Raw genomic sequence first — 11,574 nt, forward strand, 5'->3', positions numbered from 1 at the left:
CCGTTTTCACAGCAACACCATGTTTGGTTTTTCTGAAGAAAAGACGCGCCGATAACTCCACAAAGAAAGCCTTTGTGAGTGTGATAACTGCTTTTGGCTTTGGTCACAGCTCAGAGGGCCACTCGATATGCTATCCTCATCAGCCGCCGTCGCAGGCCTGAGACTTCCTGCAGCCTCACCAGTCAGAGCTTATTAGTTCATCTTGGTGTTGTTCCCGCAAGTCGCATGCTGTGCTTCCTTCTTATTAGCAAAAGACAGAAATACCATCTGTTGCATAATCATGTCCTCCTTGTTCTTTTATCGGGTTTTAAGTAATTATTGTCTGGAGCTGCCCCAACCCTCAGGCTCTGCATCTTCTGTTTATCTGCCCATTGATTAAAGCCCATTCTTTCGAATCTTTGCTTGATAGTTGAGGAGGAAATCATCTGAATTTAGATTCCATTTCATGCTAAAGCACAAATTTTGAGGATTACCTCCAATACTTGAACTGACAATACGGTGTAGTTCTTGGGGTGTTTCTATCAAACCACCATAGAAGACGAGGAATGTAGCCACGAGGGGCTAGAGATTGTGTCTGAGAGGTTTAAGTGAAGGTAACTTGTGGGTTCTGACGGCCTCATTTCTGAAGGCTTCAGCAGCAGAAGAGTTGCAGAATCTCCACGGAAATGTCCTCAAACCTTTGAGTAAACGTCGGCATTCATGAGAGAAAGCGATGCGCCAATTTTCTCCCAAAGTCGCTCTGCCGTGACACCGTGAGAGAAACACCTCAAGGTTTTTCCAGGAGAAACACAGACGTGATAAACCGTGGACAGCGAAATATTATGTCACGTCATGACACGACCTGCAGAGACAGACACGATGTTTGTGTTTTCATGTGTTTGTTTTGGTCACAAATTCAAGTTTTGATATGAGAAAATAAAAATGATATCAGTCATTAAAAAGTAATTTTGTTATTGTAAGTTAAAGCGTAATTAAGAATTAATTAACTATTAAATAAAGTTTTAGCTCCTACTTTTATTTGCATTACTAAGTGTGTTACTTAATGCATTAGTTATTTAACCTCAATGCATAACAAACTTTAATAAAAGTGACATAATGCAATTAAGTACCCTAGTATGCATTAATTCATGTTAGTGAATACCCTTTTAAAGCCTTAAAAAATACCAATGTAATTATTTACAATGGCTGATCAGAGTCAATGAAGCAATAAGTAAGGTTTTGCCTTAGTTTTTTACTCTGATCTAACCCTTAGTGCACATTGAAGACCCCGGTAAGCATTACTTAACCGTAGTTAATCATTCTGAATTTATTATTGGTGTCGTAACTTTTGGCTTCATTATTTCAGTGTTTTTCAACCAGTGTGGGAGATGGTCAGGTGTGCCGTGGGAAATTGCCCTCATTAACTGACCTAAAAACATTCACCATCTCCAGGATTTCAGCTCTGTGTTCATCCAAACAGGCCCTGATAAAACACTAAGTAGTTAGGAATATAAAAGATTATGAAATACTTTTTTCTTTGTGTTTATTTCATTCTATTAAAGACATTTTGATAAGAATGACGGTACCGCAATTTATCCGCAGCTTCAGCTGTTTTCGGAAAAGTCCCGCCCCTTTAATTATCTCCACCAATCATTCTTGGAGGCTTAATCACGTCATCAGTCTGACCAATCAGAAGTGGTTAAAGTCTTCACTTCCTTGTTCTGATTCTCCTCATAAAGTGTCTCAGTTCTAACAGAAATAGCAGCTAAAGCTCATATTTAGCAGTGTAGCTTTCCACAGAATCCGGTATCTGACCCTGGAACAAGTGAACAAAACAATGAAGCTCAGAGACGCAAGTATTTCTGCCCTTTTGCGGCAGTTTTCACATTACTTCTCCCATGATGCATTGGGTGTGACAGCATCCCAGCGCACAATGGGTCTTTCTTGTTAAACGTCTTGAAACCACAAAGAACACAAATCAAACTGTTTTTTAAATCTTGAATTTTATCTTTTATTACATCTTTTGGAAAAAAAAACTGCAACTTCCAGCTTTTTCTGCTACAATAATTATCACAAAAATGCATGTGAGATTGCGGAGGGGCTGTAGATCAATACAGACTATAAAGTTTCTCCTTTTTTTTTTTTTTTTTTTTTTTGATGCTGATGTGCCGCAGGATTTATGTCAAGGTTAAAGTGTGCCGTGGCTCAAAAAAGGTTGAAAAACACTGCATTATTTGACTAAAGAGGTTTGAGAGCCAACATTTGTTGAAGAAATGAGAGTGTTTTTTCAAAAATGTTACACACATTCCATTTTCCATCCATCTGCAGAACCTGCTGAATCCTTTTTGGCATCACTGGGCTGCTAGAACCAACCCAGCTGTTGTTGGGTGAAGGCGAGGTCATCCAATTTTTCTGTGGATTAATTAGTTTACTCAAGCAAATGTTTCCCAAAAGCAAATTATTATTAAACATCAAATAAAGAATCCATAAATAAATAAATGAATCAATCAATGATTGAATCAATTAATCAATAATGAGTTAGTTTGTTTGTTTTAATTGAGCTTAAATTTGTGCGTCTTTCTGTTTTGGAACACCGTTAGGTTTAGCAGAAGGACACTCTTGTCAATATGCCAACGTCTCACATCAGGTTTAGTTTTTGCCAAACACAATCCTGCAGAGGATGTCAGAGATCATCTGCCCGGTGGTTGGCTGTGTCTGAATTCCATTAGTACTCCCTGGTTAGTGCACGGCCCAGAAAACTCTGTGTGCATCTGTGCTCACTAGATTCGTGAATGTAGACCACGATATATTAGGTTTGAATGATTTGTCATTTGAAAAAAAAGCATGTAACTTCATTTTTATTATAAATATAAAACCCTGGCTACTGAACAGTCTTTTTAGGGGTTAGGTGGTACAGGAAGCCACTGTGTGAGTGTGGACGGAGCAAACAACACTGGCTGCTATTGGAGGATGCTCAGTAAGGGAGGGTTCTAGTCAAAAGACCACACCCCTCTTTGTAAACAATTACCATTAATCAAATAAAAAAAAAACAGTGTCCATTAAAAAGTCATCCCCTAGTAGTGCTTTCATGGATATGGAATTAAAAAATAAAAAACTAACAAACCTTTCTCATTGGAGAGAAAACATCCAATCTTGTGGTTCGCTAATGACATTTCCTTGTTACAGTTACGGTACTTCTGTCATCCCCAAGCAAATAGTTCAATCAATTTTAGGAAAGCTTTTATTTTAAAAAGCAATAAAAAAGACCCTTCCTGATGTGAACAGAATGTTCTTTTACTTGGAATTGAAAATCCAACCTAGAAGTGCAGCGCTCACTGAACCACAGCCTAGGGGGCATTGTTGATGATCTCAGGTGATGTAGATCTGAAATTTTATGTTATCGACCAGGAAAGATGTATGTGTTTTTGTGATAATAATCTCAAGAGAGGCCATTTAAACAAATCTGAATAGCTTCTATTTATACTATTATGTCAAAGCTTTATTTATTGCACAGGTTTCTTATTCAAAGCTATAAATAAACAATTACCTGCTTATAAGTGACAAAATAACCCCCTAAGTCTAGATAAAGGTTTGGGCTGCCCAGAATGAGGTAAAGATCCAAAAAGTGTGGAGTCTGTGTGAGCTCCATGTCTCCATAAGGTCAGTTTAACCTCGTATGAAAAGCAGACGGCATGTGTGTAATCATGTTTCCTGCCAGCGCCTCAGTCTCCTGTTACAGCACAAACGAGGTTACGGCGCTCCACAAAGGTTGAGCTGAACTGACTTTTAAAAGAGTAACACAATGTTCCTGAAGTCACCAGCTTTATTCTGGCTCAGGTGGGAGTTTGTGGGCGGCGGAGGCGGCGGTGGAGGTTCCACTGTCTCTGCTCATTCAGAGCTCGTCTGTCACCAAACTGGAATGAATTACCTTCTCTCAGAGAATTACAGCAAGATCAAGGTGACATGTTGATAGAAAACGGTCTCCAGCTGCTGACTTAAAGAAACAGAAAAACAACCTTTAATGAGGTACAAATACATTTATGTAGTTGATCCTGGACGCAGGATATCCACATACCGTTTTTTCACACTATAAGGTGCACTTACAGACCCACTCCAGTCATTTTTGATTTATTTTCAAAGCGTTCCAAGTGGTCTTTTAATTGATTATGCCACTTTGGGTCAAAATCAAAAAACCTGTTATTTTCCAGGACATAGTTTCTGCGGTAGTTGTAGCCGGGATTTTTGGAGTGGAAGTAAGCCTCCACTTATTTCCCATGATCCCTTTGTGTTTACACTCTCTCCCACTAGCTTACAGTCCCTGCTGGGACTATCCAGCCATACAGATTTGTGCCAGATGCCAGCCCAGACGAGGAAAACTAAGACATTAATGGATCCGTTTGTCTGCAGGTGGATGCATTAGAATGGAGTGGAGCAGTTAAGACTTCGGCCCGCCTGTTGTCGACACAAATGAGAGCTTTTTCAAACGGCACATTTTCCAGGTGCTCTAGATTCACTACAATTTGAATAACGAAATACTCAAAAATGCAATTTATGCTTCAATTCCTATATGCCATCATGAAGGAAATGCTACAAGAACATGTTAAGAACACCGAAAACACTGTTTAGATTGGATTTGGTCTTTAAAATTTTTATATGGATTAATTCTGGTTGTCGAAGGTATTTTGAAAGGTACAGGCTGTTATTGAGAATATGCTAATGCGGCCAACGAGCAGCTGTGCCTGACTGTGTTGTTTTACGTGTTACTAACAAATGATGTTTTGGAACATAAACTGAATGTGAATGGAAATCTTATATGTAATCATATTGTTGCCAGAAAATCTGCAATAAATATGGAATTTTTAATCGAAAATGAAAAACAAAAACAAATCTGAGGTGGGTATGAAAAAGAAGAAAAACAAATAGACAGTTTCAAAGCGGCTGACCGGACTGCAGAAGTTCTACACTCAGAACATGAGACTTCCTTTCAAACAAAACACTGAACCAAGCTGAACCTTCTCTGCATCACCACAGAGATCCACGCTGGGCTGGAAGCATAAACACGACCTGCATGTCTCCTCCTCTGTGAACGAAACAGCTCTATGTGTTTTCAGAAGGGCTGCGGCAACAGGCCAAACGGTACTCCTATCTCTGGAAAAGATGTGGAGGGGGTGGCAGAGTATACCGGTAGATACCTTGGTGTTCACCTGGACAAAAGGTAGGACTGATGCTGTTTTCAAGAAGGGTCACAGCAGGTGGTCCTTCATGAGGAGGTTCAAGTCTTTTGGGCCCTAGTCTCATGTGCTATGTTTTTTTTTGCAGTTCCCTTGAGGCTCCTGCAGCCACCTCACGTCTTGAAAATGGAATGTGCCATTATTGTGCGTGTGGTAAGTGTATCGTGAAGTATTGGTACAGCCAACGCACTTATGGCATACAGTGCCCATTAGTAACCACCTTAGGCCCCTTACCGACCACGAGCAAATGCTGCACAATATGCGTGTGATATGTACATGCCTGTAAGAAATGCCCACATGAACTACGCTCTGTTGTTCACTTTTTGGCTTATCCCGTTAAGGGTCGCCAGCACAGATCCGCTGACACAGTGGTTTGGCAGATGCCCTACACACATTTTCAAGGCACAGGGTAGGCAGCAGCTCGAAGGGTCTTGCCTTGCTCATTGGACACCCTGGGAAGCAAACCCAGCCAACTGAGCTATCTATCTGCTTGCAGGGTTACCCAAACTAATATGTTCTGATTGTCTAATTTGGTTTGTGGCTACAATCCCAATAGATTTCCATGCATCGATTTTCTGAAGCCGCTGTATCCCGTTTGGGGTCCCGGGGCTTTGGAGCCAGTCCACCTATTGTTGGGCAAAGTCGGGATTTACCCTGAACAGGTCACCACTCTGTTGCAGGGCCTCACACCAATTAACTTCTAAAAAATGTTTTCAGACTGTGGGAGAAAACCGAGGTGCCCGGAAAAAAAAACACGTATGCAAACTCCCTCCTGAAAGGATCCTGGGATTTGAACCAGTGTATTCTAGCTGTAAGGTGAAAGTGCTAACCCCCACCCCACCATGCCGCCTCCAATAGATTAATCCTTTAAATAAAGCAAATTAGTACACTTGTCTTCTATTTTAAAAAGCCTTCAAAGGCAGATCATTTCTTCAAGAATCCCAACCATATAAAATATTTGTTGTAATCAGAATGAGGTTGATGCTTCTAGACGTGACGGCTCAACAGATCTTCAGCATTCCCATGGCAGTCCATTAGGCAGGAATGCTTTGGAGCGTTTGAAGGTGGCGCTTTCAGTTGAATCCCTCTCCAGCAAAGCACTGAGTCATCATGAGGCAGCCTGTGCTCACACGAAGGCTGTTGTATCCACTTTGTTTTTGCATTTTTGTAAGTGACTCAACACGGGGTGGGAAGGGTGAGGTTTGATAGCTCTCTGCTCCACCCCTGATCGCTCTCAGCAGCCTTGCCTGATCCCACGGGATGTGGCCACATGTCATCCTGAGGTTAACAAGCCTGGACATGGAGGAGCGGTGGGCGGTTGGAGAGGCAACACAAACAACAGGTACCACCGTAACGTGCAGATCGTCCTGCTGCCGGATTCTTTTCCCACACAGATCATCTGTTCTTGATAACAGAAACTAAATGCAGGAATTCGAAATTTTCATTTTTAGTGACTGTGTTCATTAATCCCAGATTTTTATTCAAGAAGCATGTTGTGAAGAAAAAAAAAGACACCCCAAAACAAAAAATTTAGCGAGTTCAATGGCTGCAAACATACATGAAGACCAGCTTTCTAGAGTTTTACACCCGTTTCTACAATTAATCTGAGTAGAGAGGAGATTGACAAAGATCTACAGCCAATCAGGACACAGAAGACAATCCACTGTAAAAAATAAAAATAAAATAAACATGCAAAAGTGCACCAAAGACATCTGCGAATCAATGAGACAGTGTAAAATGAACCGTGATTTGGCGAAAGACCTTCATCGTTAGACTGCAATGTAGAGATGCTGCACGCATCTTCTGAAGTGCCTCTTATCTATCAGGGCTTTTTTTGGTTTAAGTCATGTGACAGCTCAGTTTGATGGTTCCTTTTTGACCGCTATACATCACGTAAAGTGTCTTTTCACTCATTTCTATGAAAACCCTTGAGGTTTCCAGTAGTAAAGTACTTTCACGGTGAGGCGAAGGTACTTGTGCTTCTGTCCAACAGGAAAGCAAATGTAAAAGGAAACGTTTGAAGAAGACTAATTGACCCTCACTGGTTTGGACGGAATAAAGAGCTGCAGTAAAAGCTATAATTAGAAATGGATAGAATAAACAGATCAGCCTGCTTTTCTTGGAAATGCACAAAAAAACGCGGCTTGCAATTTATCTGAAATGCTGAGATATTTCAGGAGGATACGAGAGAGTCTCCGTCACGTCTGGTTTTGATGCACACTGCTTCAAACAAATGTTTTCATGCTTCACGACATGACACAAAAAAGGTTTTAAAGTCCCACTCCGATCATCTTTTGATCCATTTTCAAAGCGTTCCCAGTGGTCTTTTAACGATAATTAGAACCAAAAAAAACGGTCCGTTTCTAGGACATAGTTGCTGCTGAGTGGCAGTAGATCATTAGAAACTTGCCTTTGGGTTGTGGGTGTGAGCAAGTGCAAGCCCATCCCCACTTCCTGTCTCTCCAGTTAGCTTAGAGCACGAAGCTATTCATGGATCTAGTCGTCTACAAGTAAATGCATCAGAATGGAGCGGAGCAGGAAGCTTGTGACCCGCCCAGTGTATTCTCGAAGTCAAAAATAAGTTCTTTTTCAAATGGCATTTTTTTGTTGGCTCCGGATTACCAACGATCTTAATTAAGAAATACTTAGAAAATACAATGTGAAGCTTAATTTTCTTTATATATGTCCTCTATCATCAGAAAAATACCATGTTAAAAACACAATTTTCATTGGAGTGGGCCTTTAAAAATTGCCCCGGAGAAGAGGCGAAATGTCTTCACCTTAAAATGCTAATTCCAGATCAGCCTATTTAAAACTTTTCTGCTATGGACCCACCCTGGGTGAATGAGAGTCTTCACATATGAGCTTCCTGATTGGCCATTTTCTATAAAGCATCAGAATACAAACAGGAAAGAAGAGAATCGACAGTGAAATTAGCTCAAATGTTGAAATTTTCCACAGATACGGGTGAAAAGAGGTGAAACGAGGTCCTGAGACCTAAAGCAGGTCAGTTCCAGCTTCTCATCAAACACTCTCATTTATTAGTCCTGGCTGAAGCATTTTCACTGAGTACTTTTCCCAGGCCTGCCTGGGAACTGCAGGAGTCCAAAGCCTGGCTGTGGCAGCTCAGCAGCTCTGTGTTTGTCTCCAGGATGCTTGCTGGGTTTCCAGGGTGCTGGGAGTAACTCGTCTGCCAGGACTGACCCTGACTTTCTCTCCGGCGGTTCCCTGAGCTGCTGATAGGCTGTGGAAAGGGGGGGTGGGTGCCGGCAGCGGGTCCTTGAAACTAAAAGGTTATGGGAAGAAGAAGGATCCGGACAGAATCGCCTAAAAAGGGGTTCTGCTCTGCCTTCACCAGGGTTGCTTCAGGTCTCCCCTCCCTCTGTCGACTCCACATAACATTAAAAGAATCATTGAAATTCACAAATACACAAATGTTTTGCAGCTTTAATTACAACTAAGACACACAAGTCTACCCCCCCCCTCCCAGGCAGGAACTAAAGTGAACACACACCAGCGGAAACTGCAGTCTGTGTTGCCAGGAAATGTAGGAACATAAAGCCTCCATTTAAAAGCAGGAAGCTGACAGATAAAAGAAGTTCTCCTATGTTAATCAATGAGCTTTTTTTTTGGGGGGGGGGGGGGGGGGGGGGTCACTTTTCCCCCACTCCTAGAATACAGTCTCCTGCATCCCATAATCACAAATGAAACCAGGACTTGCTGTATCGTTTTGTCCTTCCTGAGGTTATAATGTTTCAGTGTTTGTTGTCTTCTCTGTTTACTTATAGAATTTTACCAGAATCTGGCTGCAGAACAGACTCATTATTGTTTCCCGTCTCTAAAAAAAGATGGTGGGAACCCGCCCAGAACCTAGAACAATGTGGCTGAAAGCCTTCATCAGAAACAGACACATCTGATTAAAATCCTCTCGAGGATCGAGTTTCTCTGTGCTTCTGTGGAGTCATAATGAGATTTCAGAGAATATTTTCATCAAAAATCCAAAACTTCTTTTGTTTTTTGTTTTGCTTCGATAAACAATTGTTAAAGATGATGTGCCTTTATTTTGTAATGTTCCTGATTGGCCGTTGATTATTCGTGAAGATTTCCAATCAAACTGATTACCCTGGAGAACCCACAAAGTCAAATTTGTCTGAAAATGAACAAAATTTACTTACATTTATAAGCCTGGATTAAAGTTGTTGTTAGGTTTCTTCATGGTTAAAACACAAAGAAAAAACTAGCCAATGCAAAAGGGAGCTTGTAATGTTGGATTTTATATATTAATAGAAGTTCAATCAAACGAACCGCAAGATTGCCTGATATATATTTCTTAATGTCAACTTTAAAAGTCAACATTTAATGGATTTGTTCTCCTGAAAGACCAACAAAAATGGTGTTTTGGGGTTTTGAACATGTTCTTGTGGCATTTCTGATATCTAATAATGGCTAAATCCACATACATCTTCGTTTTCCTCGTCTAAGCTGGCATCTGCCTGAAAACTGTTCGGCTGCAAAGCTCCGGTATTTTGTTGTACCCCTAATGTTGGGTTGGGGGTGTGAGGGCTGTAAGCTAGCAGGAGAGAGTTTAACAGAGAGCTCTCAGCAACAGGGAGGGGAAGGGGAAGGGGGGGACTGGGTTGATCTGCTCCAACGGTCCCACCCACAACTCAGAGGTAAATGTGTAATTTCTTCTTTCTTTTACAGAAACTAGTAAAGGTCGGTACTATGGGACATCGTTGATTGGATGAGGATGTTTGTCCATAACTAGAACTGTTGAGTATGAAACAATAATGCATATCGTCATCTACGGGTATTCCATTCATCTCCCATAGTACCCACCTTTCCCGGTTTCCTCATTTTGTTTATATTTTGTGTTTGTATTTATTCTCCAAAATGTTTTTTATTTTTATTTTTTTCCGATTTGGTTTCTGAAATTTTGCTTTTTTGCTTTTCTAAATTTCAATGCTGTTTTTTTTTAAATATTTGTTTTACTTTTTCATTGTTGTTGTGATCTTTTAAAATGTTTTGCAATGAGTAATTTGTACTTCAGGACCACCATAATTAATAAATCAAGACATAAACAAAGTGGGGCCTTAAGTCCCTTTAAATGAAAGAGAATCATCAGCGTAACAGGAGATTCCTGCAGACGGGATTCAGAATGAATGGAAGTGGTCCAAGCACAGAGCCCTGGGGATCACCACAACTGATTGTGCTGCGTGAAGGGGACGATATTTGACAAAGTGGAGACCGATCCATTTCATGCTCCTGCAAAATCCATAGCACATTAAAAAAAGGAAGGACAGTCTGAGGCGCTCATTGTCAGCTTTCTTCATTTCGCTGAAGCATTTAGGCACATTTGAGAAATAATTTGTGGGATTTTTGTACAGCTGTAAAAATTAAAAAAAAAATTCGATTATTTTTCCCCAACAAAAGAGGAGCTTCTGTTAGCTGTCCATCCATCGCTCCATGAGAACCTTTGCAGGGTTTCCAGGAGAAACTGTGGGAGTGCTGCATTCCTCTGAGCCTGACTCAAACGCGGCGCTGCCACGTCCTGCAGGCTGAAAGGTCAGCCTGCTCCGTCAGCACGTGAGAAAGCAAACACAGCCAAATCCCGTTTGGCCCTAAAATGCATTTGAAAGGAGATGAAGAAGGAAGAAGCTCCTGAGGCTTTGTGCAACCGCAGAAAGCACGGATCGATATTTGAGGGCAAACACTAAAGTATGACTGTGCTGTTTTGGCACTCGGGCAGCCTTGAAGCTGGAACATATTTATTTTGTTAAATTGGGAAAGAGAACACAGTGTTTTATTGCTTCAAGCTACAGTAATTTCCTCTCTGAACACTCCACTCTTTTGCCAAAATGACAAACCTTTCACAATAAAAGCTTGCGAGTAGGAACAACAGGAGGCGAGAGGCGGAAGGACTTCACAGCTCAAACCGCAGTGATAAGAACACCGGTTCACAATGAAACTCAACGTTTCCACCTTTTGGCTCTCCACTTTCGCCTCATCCTGCTCTTCCTGCGTGCTTCAGCTAATATTTGTCATAACTTCCCCACCCACGTGCCTTCCCAATACCCCCCCCCCCCCAGGCGCCTGGTTTCCCGTAAAGATGCTGCCTCACGCATTTCCTCATTCTTGAAAACCCAATAAAGAACAGTGATGTGGCAACGCTCAACACCGGCCTGCGGGCGCTTCATTCAGCAACTGACAAATGAGCCCCCCCCAACTTGTTGTGAAACCGCCAGCTAGTTCAAACACATTCTCCACTCACCGCCCTCCAAGTACAACAACTCAGGTTGTAGTAAATAGACTTTGTTGTTTATGTTGTAGAGAACTGAAGGGGCGTCATCATATTTGAACTGCT

The 11,574-nt window shown here is 41.4% G+C and overlaps 1 long non-coding RNA gene across 1 annotated transcript; it reads left to right on the forward strand.

The window, feature by feature from the left end:
- The first annotated feature begins 6,405 nt into the window (after nt 1-6,405).
- On the forward strand, nt 6,406-8,796 carry LOC110015299 (uncharacterized). Its single transcript, XR_002290475.2, has 3 exons — nt 6,406-6,552; nt 8,172-8,216; nt 8,362-8,796. It is a non-coding gene; the product is annotated as an uncharacterized LOC110015299 (long non-coding RNA).
- The last annotated feature ends 2,778 nt before the right edge of the window (nt 8,797-11,574 follow it).

The sequence above is a fragment of the Oryzias latipes genome, chromosome 7, assembly GCF_053564925.1.
Source record: "Oryzias latipes strain Hd-rR chromosome 7, Olatipes_Hd-rR_3.1".
NCBI classification, from domain to species: Eukaryota; Metazoa; Chordata; class Actinopteri; order Beloniformes; family Adrianichthyidae; genus Oryzias; species Oryzias latipes.